The 27116-nt window shown below is 42.5% G+C and overlaps 1 pseudogene; it reads right to left on the bottom strand.

Annotated features, from left to right (window-relative positions):
• Window positions 1-5306: 5306 nt before the first annotated feature.
• Window positions 5307-5424, bottom strand: LOC124721854 (annotated as a pseudogene).
• Between the last annotated feature and the right edge of the window lie 21692 nt (window positions 5425-27116).

Genomic DNA, 27116 nt, shown 5'->3' with positions numbered 1-27116 from the left:
AGGAGAATTTTAATAATTTTTAAATTGTATTATTGTACGTATAACATAAAATTCATGAAAAATCCCGAGCACTTAGCCCCATACCTCAGGTTACACGCGTAATTCCAAAATTTTTTCTTGAGACAGCATTTATTGGGTTTATATAAATAGGTATGTAAAATTTTATAATTCAGGCCTTCATAGATTTTGAGGAAAAGATAGATAAACTTTAAAAAAATATAATTTTCACAAAATGCAATTTTAAGTTCAACCTAATGTTTTTTTTTTTTTTCTTTTGTCACTTTCCAGAAGGTCCCAGATTTGTGCTCAGAGCCTTCTTTCCATTCAAGTCTTCTCTTCTGGTTACTTGTTTTCTACCTACTTTCCTTTACCAGATCTTTATCTGACTTTTCAGCTGCCGAGAGGCGTTGTACATCTATTTTCCTCAAAATTTCTTAGGGGAAATTACGTATCTTATATGCCATTCTGTTCCGTATCTTACAAATAATAACAAATCACTTAATATGAAGAGGCTTCTTGTCTTGCCTTGCGCTACTGACGGAGATTTACGCAAGTGTTTGATTATCATGCAGGCAAGACAAGAAGCCTCTTCATATTAAGGGCTTTGTTATTATTTCTAAGATACGGAACAGAATGGTAGATGAGCTATAAAACAAAAGAGAATATATATCACAGTCTTTAAGGTGTCTCCCGTGCAAGTTTGTTTGAACCACGGAATCTTTGTTCATAGAGCTGGTAATGTAGTGTTCCTTCAAGAAGTGGAAGTGGCAGTAAGATCGCGTCACACACTTCATAATTTTTCAGGCCCTTCGGAGGCGATTTCATCATTGAATCTTTGTGAACTTATTGTCCATCAGTTCTACTAATAAATAAAAAAATAGATAAATTGAAAACTGACACTTTTGGCCAATTTCATGAACGTACCCTCTTTAAATAAGGGTCAACGAACGGTTATTAGATGCCTGTTTCTTCAGAATCTTAACTACTTTACACCCTTGATTAACTGAACATCTAGTGTGCTTGGCGGTAGTTTCCTGCAGGGATTTTGTTACCATACGATTAGTAAAAGAAAAAATAATTGTTACCACAGACTAACTGTCCGTACTGACATTACCCAGGCTCACTGAAGTATCTCTGAAGTGTATAGCAATAGAATCAGTTACTTCATAGCTAGGACTTTGGCTTTGTTGGTAAAACTGACAGTGTGTGATTCGAGACAACGTCACAGTGTCGTTATACGTCGTAAAGTGAAATTTCACACAGCAAGTAAGTGGATAGTACACGATTATCAGTCGTCAATCTCAGTTAGAATTCGCGGAAGTGGCCTATAAATAACTACATCCGTCATACTTGATGTACGTTTCGTTAAATCTCATTCAATACTTCTTTAATAGAGATAGTACGAAATTTCGCACCACAAAGTTCGGGTTTTTCTGATCCATACAAACCGAACTGCAGAGAATGTACCTGCTGTAGTGAGACCTATTCTTTTCCGCGAATTGTCATGTTGCGGCTGTAGTAGCCCTGGAATTTGAACCCTAGAGGCAGTGGGAGAAATGTGTGATACAAAAATAGCCTTCATAATGCTTCATAAATAATTGGTAAGCCCTGTTGTGAGAATGTGATGGTAGACTGGTGGGATGAAGATGGAGAAAACGTCGTCTGACTCCATCAACAGCAGATTAAATTTCAAAGGGTTATATATTATTCAGTAAGTGAAGTTCGTGTAGCAATGGCGGCTGGAAACTGGCCTCCCTGGGTACGTTCCCAATGCGTCATCAAGTTAGAGATTCTCATTAGACTCACCCACTCGTCCTCTCCCACATACAGCTTAAAGTTTAATTGAGGTAAATTACTGAAGTCCCAGCGGCCTTGATTACTTCGCGAAATAAATGCAAGTTCCAGACAGCACGCTGCTGTACCCAGTCCCAGACACAGCCGTGGAAAGATATCAGACTGCCAACAATCATTGGAGAAACTTTTAATCTGAAGTAGGGCCTCCCTGAGACGGTACGGCTAACTTGGTGCTCATCACAGCACAGCTTCTGTATGACACGGTAGAGTAAAAGAACCTGCCTGATGGGGCTCTCAGCCTCCTCCCCCTCGAACGACGTAGTACAATGTCCCATCACTATTTTATTGCCTAAAACTGACCATTTCCCACGCTTATATTTACATCCATTCTTCCCATTTTATTTACAATACCTGTTTTCTAGAGAAGAATGGAGGCCTTACTGATCCTACGACTTGGACTAAAAAAGGCAAACCTGCGTCTATAGCATTCGTAGATTTGCAAAAAACTTTTGACAACACTGATTGGTAGAAACTAAACTGAAATTTGAAGGTAGCTGTGATAAAATATAAGGATCTAAGAGCTCAAATTGTACAAAAAGCAGACTACAGTTGTCACAGTCGTCGTGCTTGGAAGGGAAGTGGTAGTTGAGAAAGGAGTGAGATAGAGTGAGAACTGCTCAATTTGATTTAATTCCGATGTTGAGGAAGAGGTACAGAAAACCATAGAGAAGCTTGGAAAGGGAATTAAAGTTCAGGGAGAAGAAAGAAAAACTCTGAGGTTTTCCGATGGAATTCTGTCGGAGATAGCAAAGAACTTGCAACAGCAGTTGAATGGAACTGACAGTATCGTGAAAGGAGGTTACCAGATGAATATTAACAAACTAGAACAAGCGTAATAGAATGTAATGGAATTAAATACGGTTAGGCTGACAGAAATATATTAGGAAATGACAGAAGAAAATTAGTCAAAAATGGTTCAAATGGCTCTGAGCACTCTGTGACTTAACTTCTAAGGTCATCAATCCCCTACAACTTAGAACTACTGAAACCTAAGTAACCTAAGGACATGACACACATACATGCCCGAGGCAGGATTCGAACCTGTGACCGTAGCGGTCGCGCGGTTCCAGACTGTAGCGCCTAGAACCGCTCGGCCACCTCGGCTAGCAGCTTAGCAAAATAACTGTCAGTGGCCGAAGTAGAGGGAATATAAAATGCAAACTAGGCATAATAAGACAAGCGTTTCCTAACAATAAGAATCTGTTAAAATCTGATATAAATTTAAGTGTAAGGAAATATTTTCTGAAAGTATTTGTGTGACCGTAGTCTTGTACTGAAGTGAAAAGTTAACGATAAGCACATAAAACAAGAAGAGGATGGAAACTTTTGAAATGTTGTGCTACAAAAGAAAAACTGAAATTATATTTAAAAATAGATAGTATAACTGTTGAGATTCTGAAGTGAACTCGATGAGAAAGTATAGGCGCAACTTGACGTAAAGGAGGGTTAGGTGTATAGGATACAGACTGAGGCATCAAGAAATTTGGTAACAGAATGAATTTTTGGAGGGAAGAGGGGAGGTATGTAAAATTGTAGGAGGAGGACAGGCTAGAATAAAGTGAGCAGTTTTAAATGGATGCAGGTTGCGGTAGTTATTGGGATATAAAGACAACAGCAACAACGACATCTACCATACTACTCTCGTCTTAATACTGTTCGCACCATATGATGTGCGCTTACACGCAGGTTAACTTCGGAACTACTCAATTTTTGATTATTCCGCTATAAACTTCCTATCGTATAGGTAGTTATCTGCAGGTCAGGTGCTCAGCTGCTCCAGTTATACCTCCAGCCATTCCTGTGCAGCAGCCGTTATTCTCCAGTGCCTATGAAAGTATTCAGATCAGGACTGTTTTTATCAAGCATGACAGAAAACATGTTTTGAATTGTTTTATTAAATGGCTGACTAATCTTCAGTTGTAATATTAGTCCAAAACACGTCAACTTGAATAAAAAGTATGGTAAATGTCACTGCTAATACGACCATTCTTCGGCGAACTGGAATGCTTGTGTACCACCATATATAGGGTGTACTTCGTTTCTGGTTATGGCTGCGTTCCTAATTTGTATGTACATGATAATTAATGAGCTGATCAGATACGAATTAGTCTAATAAAAGTAGGTGTTCTTAATATAAACTACATAAGGAAACTATTTAAATCTTAGCCTCCAGTGTATTTAGGAACTTCAATTGTTTTCTCGGTAAGTGTACAATTTTTCGCAGTTCTCAATTCAGTCTCTGGCTGCTTTGCGGAGGGCCAGGGTTCAATTCCCAGTAATGGCAGGGATTTATTTCCTTGGTGGGAGGACTGGTACGGTGTGTGCTCAACCTTGTGAAGCTAACTGAGGACTTGTTCGAGTGAGAAGTAGCGGCTCCTAAGACATGGAAACCGGTAACGCCCGGAAGAGCGATGTGCTGACCCCAAGCCCCTCCGTACTGCAACCAGTGACCCAATGGCATAGGATGCCGCGGCGGTTTTTACATAAATCGCATTCATCATTTAGATTTGCTTTTTTTTAATGTTTTTGTCTTTTCATCAGCTTCCGATTTCTTTAAGTACTAGACTGCTAACTCAGAATTGTTCTGTACATCAGTCGCGCTCTTCAGACCTTTAAAATCGTCTGTGTCTGATTCCTACGTTCCTTTTGTAATAATTTCGAATTTTTCCTTCTTTACGGGTGTGCCTGTTCTCTCTGTCTAAGTCTGATATCTGACCTCCGTTCTCAACTGTCATAACGACAAGCAAATTCCAACAGACAGTAACACCACCTCATCACTTCTCAAATGGCATGCGCCCCAAGTTTAGCTACTCTTTTATCTCTGTCTGGCAATGGTTGGGATGCACTAGGAGACGTCGTCTGCTAGTACATTATGGATACGTCTTGTTTTGGGTTCGCCCCGCCCCCCCCCCTCCCCCTCCCTCAACTGCGTAAAGGCTGCACCATCACAACGTACCGGAAGAGTTGATGTTGGATGAACTAAAAAGTGTTTGTTACCTCTCCTTCTAATAAGAGGTTACGTAAATTTCTTAACAGTCTAGTGGGAATTTTTGTCACGAAACTGACAAGACTTTTCCTAATCGGAACACAGTGATGGCAGCAGAGCTGAATGCGCGAGAGGAAATGCACTAATTTGTTTCGGAACAGCTGAGTTGCACGAGTTGTAGTTGCTAGCAAAATATGCACAATTTATTGTCAACCAAATCGTAATCAAAGTGGACGAATAGTCGTAAACCAAATTTAAACTCCTCCCGAACAGGCCATGAAGACCCAAAGGTACCGACCGGCTGCCGTGTCATCCTCACCCACAGGCCTCACTGGATACGGATATGGAGGGGCATGTGGTCAGCACACCGCTTTCCCGGCCGTATGTCAGTTTCTGAGACCGGAGCCGCTACTTCTCAATCAATTAGCTCCTCAGTTTGCCTCACAAGGGCTGAGTGCACCCCGCTTGCGAACAGCGCTTTGCAGACCGGATGGTCACCCATCCAAGTGCTAGCCGAGCCCGACAGCGCTTAACTTCGGTGATCTGACGGGAACCGGTGTTACCACTGCGGCAAGACCGTTGGCTAAACCCAATCTATAATCCATAAAAAAGCCAATAGCATAAAAAACGAAGAGCTGGGTCGTATATAGGTACCTAAATGTGGTTTTCTACCAGCTTCATACACGATCACTACAGTGGGTGCCACAACATCGGGGTAACCTACCTATAGTGTCCTGTGCGTCACAAGCTCCATCTACTGTACTCGTTTTATACGCCTCGAGCGAAAGCGTTTGAGATCATGTGTTCCGTGTCTTTTCGCCTCGAGTCTATAATCAGTTGTTTGTTGTTGTGATCTTCAGTTCTAAAACTAGGTGGAAGGAGATCTTGGCTCGGAGCACTATGGGACTTAGCTGCTGAGGTCATCAGCACCCTAGAACTTAGAACTACTGAAACCTAACTAACCTAAGAACATCACACACATACATGCACGAGGCAGAATTCGAACCTGCGGCCGCAGCGGTCGCGCGGTTCCAGACTGTACCCGGTAAGGAGATATTGAAGCTACTCTATCTTATACGAGTGTCTTCAAATCTGCAAGACTTTTGCAATCTAAATTCACCACACGAAATATCAGTCACCCCGATAAATCTGCACATTGGTCGCTACATGGAGCAGCAGAGCGTGTGCAACTGGAACAAAAGGTAGTCGAGTGACTCTCTAGCTTGTAACGATCACTGATGCTTGGGATTTTTTTTTTTTTTTTCAGTGCGTGGTAAGGCTTTTGGGACCAAATTGCTGTGGTGATCGGTCGCTAAGCTTACACACTAACTTAAGCTAACTTAAACTTACTTACGCTAAGGACAACACAAACACCCATAAGAATTTTTAGCGTATTGCAGCATCGTCAGTAACTGTGATAGACTAATATATTGAAAAATCCTCCTCAGTTGTGAAAATTTTCTGGTCCTTATCCAGGTTTCGGCTAGATTAATTTAGCCTTCTTCAGAAGCCTAAAATTGTTATAACATGCCAGAGTAAGGCACAGTCAACATTAAAAATTAAAACCTATAGTACCGTGGTACCATGTCGAATTAAAACTACTTTACTGATGTCCAGCCCCGGCATCACTTCACCACGCGGTCTGTTGGCAGCGGCAACTACGTTAGCACAGACCGTTGCACGAGGAATTGCACTGAGCACATAGCAATTCCGCGTTTTAATTTTTAATGTTGACTGTGCCTTACTCTGGCATGTTATAGTAATTTTAGGCTCCTGAAGAAGGCTAGATTAATCTAGCCGAAACCTGGGTAAAGACCAGAAAATTTTCGCAACTGAGGCGGATTTTTCAGTACAGAAAGACCCATGAGCGAGGGAGGACTCGATCCTCCGACGGGGGAGGGGGGGGGGGGGGGAAAGGCGGGGGGGGCGCGATCCACGACGAGGCGCCTCAGATCGCACGGCTACCCCGCGCGGCTGATATTGAAATCCTCGCCTTTAATGCAGCAAGTTGCATCATTTAATTTATTTATTTATTTGCTATTGTACTTTACTTTAATTACGGTATTTTGACAGAAGCATTATTAATATAATATCTGCATGTCCAAGGCAAATTTATTGGTGACAAACAAACGTGATCTACTTAGCCAGATGGCACTCTCTGTTCTCACTGTACTGAGATGTAGTAGTCCCCACTGTTCCTCACATCTGGTCGTAGTGGGCACGACGCAAAGTAAAAATTACTATATTCATACCATTGCGCCACATCAAAGTGAGATAGGACAACAATACTGGAAAACAACTCTCGACTTGATGGAAGAAGCCCAGTCCACATATACAGGAATAACGCGGAAAATAAAAGTTGATCATTAATTTTTACTGACATGGTATTTAAAGAAATTAGTAATTACCTTTCCAGCACCAAGTCATAACGATGACAGATTAATGTAGGTAAAAGGAATTTGACGCAATTAAGTCTATCCTTGGGAGTTATCTGATCACAGTTGCAGGAAGTTGGTAACTTTGCTTCACAGTACTGATTTCGGCGAGATGTAGTTATGCAACTGCCTACCTCTTCTGTAATCGCTCCCACAACATTTCCTGGAATAAAGTTCAGTAATTTAAAAGATATTGGTAGGTAAAAAGACAGCTCGTTCAGATGCCTTTCATGAATGATATATTAACAAAAAGCATTGTAGTTAGCGTAAACGCTATTCTCGTACTTCACCACAGTTTTAAGATCCGTTAACAAAATGTTCTTAAAGCAAGTCTTTGAAGGTATAAAGTTCGTTTGACAAGATGGTGGTCGTTCCTTCCTTCAAGTGGCGCATAACATGGCAGTAACGTTTACTTTCGAGACTAGCTGAATTAGCTGGTAACTGGAGTCTCCAAGACGTCAGCGGAAGCGTCGCACTACGGCGGCAGCGCCTTGTGGAGCCGTACTCTACTTCCTCCTTGGCCGGATCGCGCCGAACAACCCCGCTGGCTGCAACAGAGGCCCCGTGTTTCGTGCCCACACATTGGCGAACCTGCGCATTAGGCAACTTTCCGCCTGTTCTGTTTCACAGTGAACCCTTTCTCACGTCTCTTCCACCAGTCTCTGCTCCCACCAAGAACTCTCGCATTGATCGTCTTTCAACATCCTTATTTACGTTAATTCTTCAGATTCTTGCGCAGTTCCAAATGATACAACATTTAAGTGCTTGCTTTCTTTGTCCAAAATAAAATATTGCAATATCATTTGGGAAGAAGTATAATAGTATAATACGCTGACGGAAAAGCATTGCAACACGAAGGAGTTGTGCGACACAAAAGAAAGTTGTTGGGCCTGTTTCTACATCTGAAAGATGAAGTCCATTCAGATTTCTCGCCAGTCGCATAAGAGTGGCGCTAGTACCATCACTATGAAGATGCAAATCAGGTTTGTTTTAAATACACGCAGTAACGGTCATGAACGTTAGTTACCTTTGAGATAGGATGTGGTGAGTTGATACTAGTCCAGAATGCCTTTAAGGCGAGAAAGACGCCGATATCAACACCTCACTGAGTTTTAGTAAGGTTGTGTAATAGGGCTACTGGAAGCTGAATGTCCCTTCTGCAATCTTGTAGGTAGACTTAGCAGTACCGTTCCAACTGGACATGATTACTGGTAGCGGTGGTCAAGAGAATGTACGGTCATAAAAACACCGAACTCCGGACGGCCACATGTCACTACCGAGAGGGAAGACCTTCATGTTCGGTGTATGGCTCTGGCGCATCGTACTGCATCTGCAGGAGAAATTTGAGCAGCAGTTGTCACCACAGTGACGCAACGAACTGTTACATCTCGGTTACTTCAAGGACAGTTCAGAGACAGACGCCCTGACGCCAGACCACCGTCATTTGCGACTTCAGTGAAAGACAGGGTGGACGTCTGTTGTGTTTTATGATGAAACCTAGTTCTGCCTCAGTGTCAGTGATGGCCATGAAGGAGGCGAGTTGAGGGTCTGCAGCCAACCCGTCTGCGTCCTAAACACTCCTGAATTATGGTCTGGGATGCGATTTTTTATGACAGCGAGAGCACTCTGGTGGATTTCCCATGCACGGTGACTGCAAATTTGTACGTCAGTTTGGTGATTCTAACTGTTTTTCATTAACATCATTCCAGGAGATGTTTTCCAACAGGATAACGCTCGCCCATACCATACCGCTATCGTAAAACAACATCCTCTACAGAGTATCGACATGTTGGCTTGGCCTGCTTGACCACCAGATCTGTCTCTAATCGCGTACATATGGGACATCATCACATAACAACTCAAGCGTCATCCGCAACCAGCATTAACCGTTCCTGCATTGATCGACCAAGTGCAACAGGCATGGAACTCCATCCCACAAACTGATGTCCGACACCTGTAGAACGAAATTCTTCCATTCAACATTCTGGTGGCTACATTGGTTTTTACGTATCAGCGTTTCACATCTGCAATGGCGAATCTTTCGCTTACATTAACTTGTATTCTTGCAGTGCTAATCATTTACATATGTTAACTTAACAAAAGTATTCCCGAAATTTCATTACTCTTCATTTATTATTTGTTAACTACTTTTTCTGCTATGAATGCTTTCCGTCAGTATAGTTTAAATAACAACATAAAAGGTTTCTGTTTTAAGTTGCCTTACAGGTAGTTAATTATGCTCTTCCACATATATCTTTGTTTACTACGTAAAAGAATCGAAAGCTTCCATGTTTTTACCATTGCACAGTACTGTAAAATATTTGACGACTTAGAGCAAAAACTATTGTGTCAAAATATAGCAGAATCGTTAAAACCTCTGATGTACGTCACAACTGTGGAACGATGCTTATGCGCCAGTAGCTTGTACGGAGTCATCACCGTAAGACTGGCCGAGCTAAGTAGTCCAGCTGGTGGTCTAGTCATAACGCCCTTGACTGGACGTCGAGAGGTAGAGGAAATCCCTGTCGGACCCAGGACTTTTTCAGTCCGCCTTTGCGCTAGCGTTCACCTCCCAGTGATATGAAAACATGTCAGCTTCGTGGTTCTGATTCCACTTTAAACTGTAGGTTGCCTTTGCCCGGTAGAAGTACCGGGATAGATTCAGAGCGCATGAATCACCGACGAGGTGTGCAATTGAAAGAAATTGAAAGAACTTCCAGCCAATAACGGCATACCAATTTTGCTGTTACGACCTTAGTACAGTGGTCGTAAACAGATACCAACCGACAGGATATGGAGATAAGTGTCACACTTCGTCAAGGACAATCAGTTTAAAACCAGACAGGAATCGTTGCTGGCATCGAAAGAAGATCCATTACAACCAGTTTCCTTGTGGACATTGCGAAGGCATTTGCATGCAATGGACAGTTGGTGTCGGGCAAAAGGCCATTCCTCGCAGTGGCACTTGACGTTGCACTTTAATGGGACAAACAATACAGAAACGGAAAGTAGCTTAAAAAGAGTCTGTATTGTGGTCTGAAGCGTCACAATTTTAACCTCTTTTTATATTGTACAAGGCGTCGTGTGCGCTGACGATTCAATGAGGGTTTTAACTCGCAGTTTGTGGAGCTTTTGGTTCAGACTGTTCTGTGATGTTTTCGGAGGATTTCAGATACCATGACCTAGACGAACTCATTACAGGTAACATTAACATGTAACAGGAAGTTTATTTCACTTTCTTCCTACAGCCATGGTCAACGGGCTGCACGCACACGTACCCGATTTGACGAACATTCAAGCACCCTTTCACATCTCAACTGACTTGTTCAGTCACACGAGTGTAATCATGTGGAAGTCTGTGACTACTGGAAACAGCTGGTGAAACGTAGCAATCAGTGTCACCGAAATTTGATAACCATACGCGAGCGATGTAATCAGGTGCGTATGGAATACATGATGAAAGTTGTGTCCTCTTTTTCTTTATTTTGAAGAAGATCAATTTTATTTTCGAAAATTATTGTTATAATGACACGACCTTCAGGATCCAATAACAACTTGCTAAGAAATGTCACGTCTCCCAATATGAAATGTGCTGAACTCCGTTTTGGGGAAATATATCTTACGAACTCGCTAAAGTATTCACAAATTTCGGCACACAGATAGCTTTAACGACCCAAAACGAAAATCAACACAATTGTGCTCACAATGAGCTGCGCTATAAGGATAAATAGTACTCACGGAGGGTATAAATTACATGTAGTGTCTGTCAAATGTGTTACACGGGGCAGACTGGCGGGATGTTCAAGAGTAGATTCAAGGGTCACTTGTTACCAAGAAACCTCCAGAAAAAAAAAAGTTTCAAATGGCTCTGAGCACTATGGGACTTAACATCTGAGGTCATCAGTCCCCTAGACTTAGAGCTACTTAAACCTAACTAACCTAAGGACAGCACACACACATCCATGTCCGAGGCAGGATTCGAACCGGCGGCCGTAGCAGCACCGCGGCTCCAGACTGCAGCGCCTAGAACCGCTCGGCCACAACGCCCGGCTAACTCACGGACTTCGAACGTGGTCAGGTGATTGGGTGACACTTGTATCACACGTCTGTATGCGAGATTTCCACACTTCTAAACGACCACTGTTTCCGATGTGATAGTGATGTGGAAACGTGAAGGGACACGTACAGCACAAAAGCTTACAGGCCGATTTCGTCTCCTGCCTGACAGAGACCGCCGACAGTTGAAGAGGGTCGTAATGTGTAATAGGCAGACATCTATCCAGACCATCACACAGGAATTCCAAACTGCATCAGGATCCACTGCAAGTACGATGACAGTTAGGCTGGTGGTGAGAAAACTTGGATTTCATGGTCGAGCGGCTGCTCAGAAGCCATACATCACGCTGGTCAATGCCAAACGACGCCTCGCTTGGTGTAAGGCGCGTAAACATTTGACGATTGAACAGTGGAAAAACGTTGTGTGGAGGGACGAATCACGGTACACAATGTGGCGATCCGATGACAGGTGTGGGTATGGCGAATGCCCGGTGAACGTCTTGTGCCAGCGTGTGAAGTGCCAAAATTCGGAGGCGGTGGTGTCATGGTGTGGCTGTGTTTCTCATGGAGGGGCTTGCACCCCTTGTTATTTTGCGTGGTACTATCACAGCACCGAGCGAGGTGGCGCAGTGGTTAGACACTGGACTCGCATTCGGGAGGACGACGGTTCAATCCCGCGTCCGGCCATCCTGATTTAGGTTTTCCGTGATTCCCCTAAATCACTCCAGGCAAATGCCGGGATGGTTCCTCTCAAAGGGCACGGCCGACTTCCTTCCCTAATCCGATGAGACCGATGACCACGCTGTCTCGTCTCCTTCCCCAAACCAACCAACCAACCAACCATCACAGCACAGGCCTACATTGATGTTTCAACCTTCTTGCTTCAAACTGTTTAAGAGCAAATCGGGGATGGCGATTGTATCTTTCAACACGATCGAGCACCTGTTCTTAACGCACGGCCTGTGACTTAGTGGTTACACGACAATAACATCCCTGTAATGGACTGGCCTGCGCAGAGGCCTGACCTGAATCCTATAGAACACTTTTGGGGTTTTTTGAAACGCCGACTTCGTACCCGACCTCAACGACCGGCATCGATACATCTCCTCAACGCAGCACTCCGTGAAGAATGGGTGACATTCCCGAAGAAACCTCCCAGCACCTGATTGAACGTATGCCTGCGAGAGTGGAAGCTGTCATCAAGGCTAAGTGTGGGCCAACACTATACTGAATTCTAACATTAGAGATGGAGGGAGCCAAGAACTTGTAAGTCATTTTTCAGCCAGGTGTCCGGGTACTTTTGATCACATAGTGTACATCCTATTTGTTCTACATGAGTACCATATTTTATGACTCTCGCGTTCCGCTTTGAAAGTTTTGACTCTTGAATACTTTTGTTGCAACATCGTTCACCGCCTATGCGTCATCTCACCTGGTCTCACTATTCATCACATTTACTTGCGACGGTAGTATATTCTTACCATATGACTCATATTCTGCAACCAAAGTATAGTATGACAAATTCCAAGACTACAGAAGGACAACAGATATGTCAATGACCGGACGGGAAATTCACAACTTTGTGGAAAAAAAAAATGCCACGAGGGAGGTTTCAACCCGGACCTTCCGCTTAGCAGCCCAACACTTTCACCACATAACCACGACGCCGTAGTTCTTAAACACTCTCCATATTACACATCTCGACCGTTCACTCTCTTTTTTTTTTTTTTTTTTTTTTTTTTTTTTACACTACATCTTCTTCCATTTTTCATACGTGATCCGTATTCAGATTTTGGTGGGCAATTCACTGGGCCACTTGAGCACTAAATCTGAAGGTGGTGCGGTGGTGAGTTTCCCTTGTAAGCTCCATTACGTCGTAAGTCCAATAGTAGCGGTCTACATCCATGACGTTTTCAACTGTGTTTGTCAGTTTCACTACACCGTATTTAAATCAAGCCACACGTCTCCATTTGTGTAAGTGTGGTCCCATCACTGCACTGCCGCGACTGCCGTTATGTGTGTATCGAAGGTAATGTTTGCACTTTTCAGTTTTGCCTGTGCTGCAGCACTTATTTTTCGTTTTTTAAAGATATTCTTAATTTTTTTTTGTTTTTTTTTTTTGGTCATCAGTCTACTGACTGGTTTGATTTGATGCGGCCCGCCACGAATTCCTTTCCTGTGCTAACCTCTTCATCTCAGAGTAGCACTTGCAACCTACGTCCTCAATTATTTTCTTGACTATTCCAATCTCTGTCTTCCTCTACAGTTTTTACCCTCTACAGCTCCCTCTAGTACCATGGAAGTCATTCCCTCATGTCTTAGCAGATGTCCTATCATCCTGTCCTTTCTCCTTATCAGTGTTTTCCACATATTCCTTTCCTCTCCGATTCTGCGTAGAACCTCCTCATTCCTTACCTTATCAGTCCACCTAATTTTCAACATTCGTCTATAGTACCACATCTCGAATGCTTCGATTCTCTTCTGTTCCGGTTTTCCCACAGTCCATGTTTCACTACCATACAATGCTGTACTCCAGACGTACATCCTCAGAAATTTCTTCCTTAAATTAAGGCCGGTATTTGATATTAGTAGACTTCTCTTGGCCAGAAATGCCTTTTTTGCCATAGCGAGTCTGCTTTTGATGTCCTCCTTGCTCCGTCCGTCATTGGTTATTTTACTGCCTAGGTAGCAGAATTCCTTAACTTCATTGACTTCGTCACCATCAATCCTGATGTTAAGTTTCTTGCTGTTCTCATTTCTACTACTTCTCATTACCTTCATCTTTCTCCGATTTACTCTCAAACCATACTGTGTACTCATTAGACTGTTCATTCCGTTCAGCAGTTCATTTAATTCTTCTGTACTTTCACTCAGGATAGCAATGTCATCAGCGAATCGTATCATTGATATCCTTTCACCTTGTATTTTAATTCCACTCCTGAACCTTTCTTTTATTTCCATCATTGCTTCCTCGATGTACAGATTGAAGAGTAGGGGCGAAAGGCTACAGTCTTGTCTTACACCCTTCTTAATGCGAGCACTTCGTTCTTGATCGTCCACTCTTATTATTCCCTCTTGGTTGTTGTGCATATTGTATATGACCCGTCTCTCCCTATAGCTTACCCCTACTTTTTTCAGAATCTCGAACAGCTTGCACCATTTTATATTGTCGAACGCTTTTTCCAGGTCGACAAATCCTATGAAAGTGTCTTGATTTTTCTTTAGCCTTGCTTCCATTATTAGCCGTAACGTCAGAATTGCCTCTCTCGTCCCTTTACTTTTCCTAAAGCCCAACTGATCGTCACCTAGCGCATTTTCAATTTTCTTTTCCATTCTTCTGTATATTATTCTTGTAAGCAGCTTCGATGCATGAGCTGTTAAGCTGATTGTGCGATAATTCTCGCACTTGTCAGCTCTTGCCGTCTTCGGAATTGTGTGGATGATGCTTTTCCGAAAGTCAGATGGTATGTCGCCAGACTCATATATTCTACACACCAACGTGAATAGTCGTTTTGTTGCCACTTCCCTCAATGATTTTAGAAATTCTGATGGAATGTTATCTATCCTTTCTGCCTTATTTGACCCTAAGTCCTCCAAAGCTCTTTTAAAATTCGATTCTGATACTTCTTCTTCTATCACATCAGACAAATCTTCACCCTCATAGAGGCTTTCAATGTATTCTTTCCACCTATCTGCTCTCTCCTCTGCATTTAACAGTGGAATTCCCGTTGCGCTCTTAATGTTACCACCGTTGCTTTTAATGTCACCAAAGGTTGTTTTGACTTTCCTGTATGCTGAGTCTGTCCTTCCGACAATCATATCTTTTTCGATGTCTTCACATTTTTCCTGCAGCCATTTCTTCTTAGCTTCCCTGCACTTCCTATTTATTTCATTCCTCAGCGACTTGTATTTCTGTATTCCTGATTTTCCCGGAACATGTTTGTAGTTCCTCCTTTCATCAATCAACTGAAGTATTTCTTCTGTTACCCATGGTTTCTTCGCAGCTACCTTCTTTGTATCTATGTTTTCCTTCCCAACTTCTGTGATGGCCCTTTTTAGAGATGTCCATTCCTCTTCAACTGTACTGCCTACTGCGCTATTCCTTATTGCTGTATCTATAGCGTTAGAGAACTTCAAACATATCTCGTCATTCCTTAGTACTTCCGTATCCCACTTCCTTGCGTATTGATTCTTCCTGACTAATGTCTTGAACTTCAGCCTACTCTTCATCACTACTATATTGTGATCTGAGTCTATATCTGCTCCTGGGTACGCCTTACAGTCCAGTACCTGATTTCGGAATCTCTGTCTGACCATGATGTGATCTAATTGAAATCTTCCCGTACCTCCCGGCCTTTTCCAAGTATACCTCCTCCTCTTGTGATTCTTGAACAGCGTTTTCGCTATTACTAGCTGAAACTTGTTACAGAACTCAATAAGTCTTTCTCCTCTTTCATTCCTTGTCCCAAGCCCATATTATCCTGTAACCTTTTCTTCTACTCTTTCCCCTACAACTGCATTCCAGTCGCCCATGACTATTAGATTTTCGTCCCCCTTTACATACTGCATTACCCTTTGAATATCCTCATACACTTTCTCTATCTGTTCACTTGAGCTTCCGACGTCGGCATGTATACCTGAACTATCGTTGTCGATGTTGGTCTGCTGTCGATTCTGATTAGAACAACCCGTTCACTGAACTGTTCACAGTAACACACCCTCTGCCCTACCTTCCTATTCATAACGAATCCTACACCTGTTATACCATTTTCTGCTGCTGTTGATATTACCCGATACTCATCTGACCAGAAATCCTTGTCTTCCTTCCACTTCACTTCACTGACTCCTACTATATCTAGATTGAGCCTTTGCATTTCCCTTTTCAGATTTTCTAGTTTCCCTACCACGTTGAAGCTTCTGACATTCCACGCCCCGACTCGTAGAACGTTTTCCTTTCGTTGATTATTCAATTTTTTTCTCATGGTAACCTCCCCCTTGGCAGTCCCCTCCCGGAGATCCGAATGGGGGACTATTCCGGAATCTTTTGCCAATGAAGAGATCATCATGACACTTCTTCAATTACAGGCCACATGTCCTGTGGATACACGTTACGTGTCTTTAATGCAGTGGTTTCCATTGCCTTCTGCATCCTCATGTCGTTGATCATTGCTGATTCTTCCGCCTTTAGGGGCAATTTCCCACCCCTAGGACAAGAGAGTGCCCTTAACCTCTATCCGCTCCTCCGCCCTCTTTGACAAGTCGTTGGCAGAATGAGGCTGACTTCTTATAGTTACATGCCCTGTTTACCACGATTTCACAACATAAGAGCAAACGCAAATTTTCTTCCTAATGACTTTCTTTATATTTTACTTCGAGCCATACCTCATAGGACCATACCTCTGGCTGTTTATATTTTCCTTTATTCTTTTTGTAGAAAATCTTATGAAGCCCTAAAATGGTGAAATGCATTATTAAAGCAATAATTTTTGCAACTAAGACTGTTTTTCTTCAAAATGGTCCTTGTGCGGTTGCTGTATCAGTCGGCTTGATCCAGTGGGAAAAATTTCTTCTGGACTCACTTCCTCGACAAATGGAAATGCCGTGTCACTAGGGCCCCCCGTCGGGTAGCCCGTTCGCCTGGTGCAAGTCTTTCGAGTTGACGCCATTTCGGCGACTTGCGTGTCGAGGGGGATGAAATGATGATGATAAGGACAACACAACACCCAGTCCCTGAGCGGAGAAAATCTACGACCCAGCCGGGAATCGAACCCGGACCGTTAGGTATGACATTACGTCGCGCTGACCACTCACCTACCAGGGGCGGACAGTTACTGCCTCGACCGTCTGAGCGCATTCCCGACGTTGGGGATGGCGTTAAATGTTACTCGTATTAACGTGGCGTCCGGTATGCTTCCATCTACTTGACGCTGCGTACTGTAGTTGATCTCTATCTGAGGCTACTCTCTAGACAAATAACTTCAGAAAAGTCATTCTAATAATTTTATATTAGATGCTGAAATAGATGAAATCTTCTCAGGTTATCGCCGAGTTGTCGCTATGTCTTGTCGTAACGTTTCGATGAGTTTCCTACTCATTATCTTCAGGCAAATATAACTTGTAGGAAATTCGTGGAAACGTTGCGACAAGACTTAGTGATGACTCGGTTGGTAACCCGACCAGATTTCACTAATGACATTTGCAAAAAACGTCTGTATTACCATATGGAACACAAACATATTTCTCTTTTCATATAATCTCCCTCGCGCAATTGCCAGTACGCATGTTATAACCTGCTAATTTTAGCCATTCTCAGTCATTTTCATGTGGAAGTATCAAAACTCATCTAAAACTTTTAGTGTCTCGTCTCCAAATCCAATACCCTCAGCGTAACTTGATTTAATTTGACTGCATTCCATCACTCTTGTTTCACTTATGTCAATGTTCGTCTTGCAACATGTTCTTCAAGACATTATCCGTTCCCATCATCTGAATTTCCAAGTTCTTTGAACTTGAGATTTTCAATGTCATCAGCGAACTTCGAAGTTTTTTATTTCTTCTCCCTGTACTTTAGTTTCCTTTTCAGCTTTTTCCTTGTCTTCAGTGTATGGAAAGAATAACATCTGAGATAGGCTGTAACACTGCGTCAAGTCCCTTCTCCGCTACTGATCACTTTCACGTCCTTCGACTGTAATTTGGTACCTGTACACATCGTAAATAACCTTTGGGTCCCTGTTTTATTTTTCCCTACTGCCTCCAAAATTCTAAAAATGTGTTCCATTCAAAACTGTCAAACGCTTTCTCTAAATCTACAAACATCATTAATGTATTTTTTGCCTTTATTGGACATTTCTACAGTCTTTGCTGTAAGAAAAGTCGTATGGTGAGTATTACCTTGAGTGCTCCTACGTTTGTCTGGAACCCAAACTAATCGTCCCTGAAATCTCCTTCTGACAGTTCGTTCATTCTTTCGTAAGTAATGTGCCAGTTTCTCATATTCATCGTCCATCTATAGCTACACATATATACATACTCGGCAAGCCATCGTATGGTGCATGGCGGTGGATATTTTGTATTACTGCCAGTCATTCCCTTTCTTGTTCTACTCGCAAATGGGACGAGAGAAAAGTGACTGTTCATTTTCTTCCAAAGGAGCCCCGTTTACTCGTATCTCGTTTTCGGGGCGCTTACGCGAGATGTATGTTGTGGCAGTAGAATCAAAAATGGTTCCGATGGCTCTGAGCACTATGGGACTTAACATCTGAGGTCATCGGTACCCTAGAACTTAGAACTACTTAAACCTAACTAACCTAAGGACATCACACACATCCATGCCCGAGGCAGGATTCGAACCTGCGACCGTAGCGGTCGCGCGGTTCCAGACTGAAACGCCTAGAACCGCTCGGCCACACCGGGCGGCGCAGTAGAATCGTTCTACGGTCTTCGCAAATGCCGACCGACGGCAAAGCGCACGATTCATGGGTGTGTGAGGGCAGCCTGGGCGGCGGGGGGTTTTGTACATTTTAGTTTAAGTATTTAATAGGCCTTAATGTGTCTAGAAGCGCACCTTTATTACTCTACTGGAACATTACACTGAGATGACAGAAGTCATGGTAAACCTCCTAATATCGCGTCGGACCTCGTTTTCCCCGACATAATGCAGCAGTTCGACGTGGCATGGACTCAACAAGTCGTTGGAAGACCCCGTAAGGAAACAGTGTGCCATGCTGCTGTCAAAAATTGCGAAAGCGTTGCCGGTGCATGATTTTGTGCACGAACGTATCACTCGATTATGTCCCGTAAGTCTTCGATATGATTCATGTCGGGTGATCTGGATGGCTATTTCATTCGCTCTAACTGTTCAGAATGTTCTTCAAACCAATCGCGAACATTTGTGGTCCATTTACATGGCACATTGTCATCCATAAAAATTCCATTGTTGTTTGGGAAGAAGAAGTCCACTAATGGCTGCAGATGACCTCCAAATAGCCGAACATGATCATGTCCAGTCAGTGATCAGCTCCATTCCAGGTAAAGGCAGCCAACACAATCATGGAGCCACAACCAACTTGCACAGTACCACGTTGACAGCCTGGTTCCATGGCTTTGTGGGTTCTCTGTCACACTCGAAGCGTACCATCAGTCTTACCAACTGAAATTGGGACTCATCTGACAAGGCCACTGTTTTCCAGTCGTCTAGGGTCCAACCGATATGGTCACAAGCCCAGAAGAGGGGCTGCAGGCGATCTCGTGCTGTTAACAAAGGCACTCGCGCCGATCGTCTGCTGCCATACCCCACTGACGCAGATTTCGCCGCACTGTATAAAATAAATAAAATAAATTAAAAAATATATTGTTATTTAAATATCTTAATTATTCTATCTGTATGATGGTGATTGTGATTGCAATTGTATTTGCTTATCTGGAACGTGGACGTTTAATTATTCGGTATCAGACGCTTGACAATGGCTTTTTCGTAAAGGCAATGTTACTCGTAGTTGACCGTGAAATAAAACTGAATAATCGGACTTCGTAATTAAATCGTTTCCAAAGACTGCTGCGGTAGGTGCGGACTCATAATCTAAATCTCAATATTACAATAATTTGCCAGCCATGCCAATACGTCGTACAGAGGTGATTGTCTACTAAACATAAAAAAGTTACACAGTTAGTTAAATCAGATATATTCAATGAATAAGCCTACAGTTCATAATCCTACTTACTTTTATAAATATAAATTCTTTACAGAATCGAGTGCCTAGTGTGGTTGCAACTCGCAGTATTCTTCTATAACATGAAATATGGCGGTGTGCCAGACAATAAAATAAAATACGTGCTTCTCGCACCAGTTCTACCAGAGCTCTCCCTTTCTTAATCAAACATAAGAGTAACGTAATTGTGCTTTTGTTTTATCAGCGACACAGCGCTGCAGTTGTGTGCCATAGGCTTTATTTATTTGTCACTGATTATTTATTTAATTAATATTTCGCGTTTCCGAGGAAACTCACGCTCGGCATGCAAATGTGCCTTTATATTGCCCCCTGAATTGCGAGGCGAAAGGACACACCTGCAGGCGAGCAATTCACCTAAAGGCACAAGAAAATCTAAGTTATCTACAACTATTTACATGACTTACATTACACATTATACACATTATATACAAAATTTGAATGACGCGGGTGCGCCGTGAAAGTTCTAATGTTGGCAGATAGAGTGCGCGCATGCGCAGAAGCGTCTGTGTAACTGCGGCACTGCCGTTATATCGTACAGTTAGATCACGCGGCACAGTATTGCAGATCATATTGTTCGTGTGCGCGCGTTTTTCAGTCGTTGCACAAAGAAAATATTCAACCAAGATTACATATGAAGACTACATTCTATGACAGGTAACTTAGTTTTAAATTTACAATATTTGTTATAACACAATACAACTTAGATTGTTGAATGTTCTTAGTTACATAGTATTGTTTTGAAATACTTCAAAGAAAAATGTCCGTATTTTTCAGGTGCGTTGACCTATACACATCGTGTCGTTATTACAGTTCATATTCATCCGCTGCACAATAATTTTTTACAGGTTAGTATCGTCGTGGTAAAGTTTTTTGATCACAGTAACATCGTTGTATAACAACGTGATTAATACATAAGCGTGTCCATTTCTCATTTCCATTATAGTCGTAGTGATTCAGTTCGTTGTGACTAAAAGCATTGCTTATTACAGATCAGACGTGACCCGTCGAGTAATTGGTCCACGTGCAGTTCGTTTTTTACATTCCGTGGAAGCTTGGTTGCAGAACCTCGGAAGGCACATAGCTGGCGTCGATCCTTGGACAGTCCAGGTAAGAGTGTCCGTCACATTTCGAGAACGTTTCATTCCCTGAAGTTCCAACCAAAATTCTTCCACCCGTCGTGTTGTTTTCTGGACAGGCACTTTGTGTCCATTTAATCCAGTTAACATCTTGAAGTTGGGTACTGTAGTAATATCACTAGACGATGCACGAATTATGCACTTCACATTTTCAGTTGTTTTTTTTTTGCTGAATATAGCTCACCTAAATGTTCGTAGTTATTAATCAAGGAAATCGTTCATCGCGTTCACATAGATACGCTGCATAATGAATGGCATTAACAGTTTCTTTCACATAGGTTTCCGCGTAGTTGCAGAGTTAGTAATATTTGTTAATGTCCGTGAACAGTGGTTCACTATGCAATGTCTTTTTGGCACTCGTTTTGTTCAAATTTTTACATAGTAACAGTTACACTATACATCAGTTAAAAAAATAAGTAATTATACATACACACGTCACATATTTTCTTAGCATAAACATAATATAGTTGCACATAAACATGTTTACATCATCATTACATCGCTATAGGTTATTACATTGTGTCACATTTGATTACATGAATTGCAGATATTTACATCCTCTTTAGCGGTTTTGCTGGGATATTATCGATGTTTTTTGTGATGTCATCTGAAATTAAGATAGGTTAGACACAACATTCATTACATCAGTAGGCAATACCAAGCGTTTTCACCACTCAATAAATATTCAAAATAGTAAGAGAGAGAAAATGTTCGATTTCTCGCGTTTTGTGCGTGTGTGTAGAGTGTCTGTGTGGCCTTGACTACTGATAGATGCTTTTCGTGTTGAGAGATGTGCGTCTAATCTGTTTCTCAAAGTAAAAGATCGCTTCACAGATGACGTCTGTCAGTTCGTCAGGTGTCACACCAAGTCAGTGGTACCTTCAGTAACAAACGTTCCGTGAAAAATTAATATGTCATCCACTGCTACGTAATCATAAATTTTACTTTAATATTCCGTCTTTCAGGTGGAGGCGCGCGCTGAAAGAAGAGTTCTTCTGTCTTCAACTGCGTCACTGGAACCGCTGAAATGAAAATTTCTATACTACTTATTATCTGTGTTGTAACAACAGAGTTTTTCGAGTTGCTTAGCAATATTTTGATGGGTATGACTTTGACATTATTCAGCATGAAATGCTCTAAGATCTCGGTGTGCGTATAGCCCAATAATTTTGTTAGTTCTAGGATGTTGTAACAGATACGCACCAGGATGCGGTATGTTAACAATTATATAAGGTCCTTCATATAGCAGACGCCACTTAGCGTTGCGTCGTTTGAGTGCTACAGATTTATGATGAGTACGAAGTAGTACAAGCATTCCTACCTCGAATTTTTGTTTTCTTTTTATTATGTTTCTGTGATGTTTGTTTCGTATTTGTGCGTGATGTGTCAATGTAGTCAATACTTCTTTTATTTTCTGTTCAGGTGTGGTGTCAAATAACTGATTAACATTGAAGTCGCCCCCCAAGAATTCTTCAGCCACGACCTGGGGCAAAGTAGTGACTGTTTCTAGTTTGTTGGATTATCATTTGTACTAGGTACTGACACAGATTGAGGTTGTGCATCAGGTGTCATTTCTATTATATTCACATTCGGATATTGCCTATTATGATCTCCAAACTTTTGCGGTTCCACACGCTTACATAAAGTGTCATTACCTATCTTGATTGCTATGAGATCAGATTTGATTTCGTCATTTTGTGTTTTTAACTGTTCATTTTGTGTCTCTAATTGTGCCTTTAAGGTTGCCATGTTTTCGGCGTTTTGTTTCATTAGCATTTGTAACATGTCGGCAATGTTTACCGTTTGCAAGGTCTCTGCCCCCGCCGCGTCATTAGACGTGACGTCATGCATTAACATGGGCTCTGATTGAGATTTTGAAATTTTTGTAGTGGACGGCCTATCGTCAAAATTTTCGTCAACACTTGCGTCAATGTTTGATGAATCGTCACTACCGGTTGCTGTCGTAAAGTCATTTTCTAACACTTGTCTCACGTCCGAGTCGGATTGCGTCTGAATAGTACGTCCTTGCTGTTCCATTTTTGCGTATTGTTTTCTAGTTATTACCATGCCACACGTGATATATGTTTCAAGAAAATTTTTGACACTGATTTTAAAATAAAATGTAGTTGAGCATGAATCGCTCGTAGCAACAATGGCTGTCTGTTAATTTAAAAATATAAACTGAATTTGAGATTATTGGTAATGGCTGCTGGCCATGTTACATGATATCGTACAGAAGTCGGCCATATTGTACACTCGTGTATTGGTATTGTTGCATACGTTATTGTTTGGGGAAAAGTACTGAGAATGAAATTTATCACTGAAACTGTTATGCAGAAAAGAAACACTACAGAATTTACTGAAAAGCTAATACACTGAATTATACATCTGGTCAAGCCTACCAATGCAAAGATGCTGCGTCTTACCTTATTTTGCTGGAAGTTTCATTGCGTCTTCCCGCAAAATTTCAGAATTGGAAAATATCTTCAGATTTTGTTATCTCTCATACATTGACGTCCAGGTCCAGAAAGTTGATTTTTTACATGAAACAAAGAGAACAATGTAACAAATGACAAAATAACAAGTCCTGTCACGGTCGCCAATATAAAATAAATAAAATAAATAAAAAAATATATTGTTATTTAAATATGTTAATTATTCTATCTGTATGATGGTGATTGTGATTGCAATTGTATTTGCTTATCTGGAACGTGGACGTTTAATTATTCGGTATCAGACGCTTGACAATGGCTTTTTCGTAAAGGCAATGTTACTCGTAGTTGACCGTGAAATAAAACTGAATAATCGGACTTCGTAATTAAATCGTTTCCAAAGACTGCTGCGGTAGGTTCGGACTCATAATCTAAATCTCAATATTACAATAATTTGCCAGCCATGCCAATACGTCGTACAGAGGTGATTGTCTACTAAACATAAAAAAGTTACACAGTTAGTTAAATCAGATATATTCAATGAATAAGCCTACAGTTCATAATCCTACCTACTTTTATAAATATAAATTCTTTACAGAATCGAGTGCCTAGTGTGGTTGCAACTCGCAGTATTCTTCTATAACATGAAATATGGCGGTGTGCCAGACAATAAAATAAAATACGTGCTTCTCGCACCAGTTCTACCAGAGCTCTCCCTTTCTTAATCAAACATAAGAGTAACGTAATTGTGCTTTTGTTTTATCAGCGACACAGCGCTGCAGTTGTGTGCCATAGGCTTTATTTATTTGTCACTGATTATTTATTTAATTAATATTTCGCGTTTCCGAGGAAACTCACGCTCGGCATGCAAATGTGCCTTTATAACTGTCCCAGCGGATACGTATGCCATGCGTCCCACAAGTGTTGTTCCGCGCAATGTTGCTTGTCTGTCAGTACCGACATCTCTACTCCGACGCCGCTGCTCTCGGTCGTTAAGTGAAGGCCTTTAGCCACTGTATTGTCCTTGCAGTGAGGTAATGCCTGAAATTTGTTATTCTCAGGACACCGTTGACACTGTGGATCTCGGAATACTGAATTCTCTAACGACTTCCGAAATTAAGTTCAAATGGCTCTGAGCACTATGGGACTCAACTGCTGAGGTCATTAGTCCCGAAATTAAGTATCCCATCTTGCTCCAACTACCATTCCGCGTTCAAAGCATTTTAATTTCCGTCGTGCGGCCATAATCACGTCGGAGAACTCTTCACATGAATCACTTTAATACAAATGACAGTTCCACCAATGCACCGTCCTTTTATACCTTGTGTTCGCGATACTACCGCCATCTATATATGTGCATATTGCTATCGCATGACTTTTGTCATCTCTGTGTGTAGACTGATGCTCCTACTGATCTTCATTAACTAACATTTTTATTAAATTTGTTTTCCATTAGTTCATGACACGAGCAAAACCGCTATCATATATTTGCTGGGATGTGCAGGATTGTGACCTGGCTCCCCGCATCCGGTCGTACATACGGCGCTACTTGTACGCCTGTTGCTGCTGCTGCAGCCGCTACACGCTGCAGCAATGTCGCCGGGCTGAGTGCTGTGCCGTGTCCCACGCGCCTCGTATACACGCCGGCACTCCGTCCCCGCCTGCAAGACATTCACTCCGCCTCCCGGGTGACGGCCGTGCAATGTTTGCATACCGTGTCCTGCGTCTAGACGGCTCACCTCATTCACGTCACGGCCAAGTGTATCCGTCTTCAGGCGTTTCTGCCACAGTGGAAAGTGCTCACACGACCACGCACGTAGCCTGTGGCTTTCTCCGCACTCCCAAGCAAGCAGGGCAGCACTCCGGTTTCTGTCTGCAAAAGCAGTTTCTATTGACATCGTTTCCGTGTGGAGCATCGCAGCTTCTTATTTCATTACCAATTCTATTCTAACACGAAGGCCACCTTCAATTTAAAGGATTCTATCAAATACATTAAGGTCGCAAGTACTGAAAAGAAGTTAACTACCTGAGACACATTAATCAAAGGATAAACCTAAGCCAGTCACACCAAATCCTCAGAAGCAGTACATGAAGAGCTGTATAAAGACTTCACTCAGTGCTTCATGAAGTAGAATTACCATAATCACGTCATGAAACTTTCTGGCAGATTAAAACTGTGTGCCGGACTGAGACTCGAACTCGGGACCTTTGCCTTTACCGGGCAAGTGCTCTAACAACTGAGCAACCCAAGCACGACTCATGCCCCGTCCTCACAGCTTTACTTCTGCCAGTAACTCGTCTCCTACCTTCGCCGGCCACTGTGGCCGAGCGGTTCTAGGCTCTAAAGTCTGGATCCGCGCCACCGCTACGGTTGCAGGTTCGAATCCTGCCACGGGCATGGATGTGTGTGATGTCCTTAGGCTGGTTAGGTTTAAGTAGTTCTAAGTTCTAAGGGACTGATGACCTCAGATGTTAAGTCCCATAGTGCTCAGTGCCATTTGAACCATTTTTTTTCTCCTACCTTTCAAACTTTACAGAAGCTCTTCTACTGGCAGAAGTAAAGCTGTGAGGACGGGGCGTGAGTCGCGCTTAGGTAGCTCAGTAGGTAGAGCACTTGCCGCGAAAGGCAAAGGTCCCGAGTTCGAGTCTCGGTGCGGCGCACAGTTTTAATCTACCAGGGAGTTTAATGTTAGCGCACACTCCGCTGCAGAGTGAAAATCTCAGTCTGGATAATCACTTCACGTCAAGTGAGTGCACTCTCATGCACGTTCACACACAAATTAAATGTGCCACTGAAGACTGAACAGTGAGGGCACGTTTCCAACACGATCCATAGCTGCTTGCTTATATTTGGTTTGCTGTCGCGCCGCGTGGATAGGTGGCGCTCCGGGACCCCTGAGGTAAGCTAAGCGACGGGGAGTTTGTCGAGTGGGTACGGGGAGGGCGGGGGGGGGGGGGGGGGGGGTAACCAAGCGAGTGCACCGAGCTTCCCAAGACGTTTACGAGGAAGTATGCGCTACTGGACCTGCTGCATATCGGTGGGCTGTAGGGACTGGCAGCGTTTTGCAGTGCTCGCTATCCTGGTGGTCGTGCCTTATTTCGGTTGCACGTTGGCCTAAGGACAGCACTAATTTTTAGCGCCTTCCACGTGGCCATTAAAGCCACGTTTCCGGATAAAGGCGCCGATTCTGTACAGGCGGAGGTATTACTATTCCGTAGTCTGGTTCCAAGCATTATAATTGCTTCCTTTCTGCATTTGTATTGTCAGCGTGGATGAGAGCTGGCTTATATTTCAAATGACTGCCCTTCACCTGCTTTGCCTCCGGCTATGTGTAATGTGACATTGTTTAAGTCTGCCTGTGAACGATTTGTTTTAAATCCATGCATTTATTTTTACTTAAGGGGCGTAGGACGTCAAACGGTCCGACTCGGAGCAGGAAAGGCACCACAGGACATTTTAATTTTCACTGTCTATGCTTTTACAAATA

This window comes from Schistocerca piceifrons, chromosome 1, assembly GCF_021461385.2.
Source record: "Schistocerca piceifrons isolate TAMUIC-IGC-003096 chromosome 1, iqSchPice1.1, whole genome shotgun sequence".
Classification (NCBI taxonomy): Eukaryota; Metazoa; Arthropoda; class Insecta; order Orthoptera; family Acrididae; genus Schistocerca; species Schistocerca piceifrons.
The sequence above is the reverse complement of the archived record's forward strand: the minus strand, read 5'-3'. Positions and strand labels throughout refer to the sequence as shown.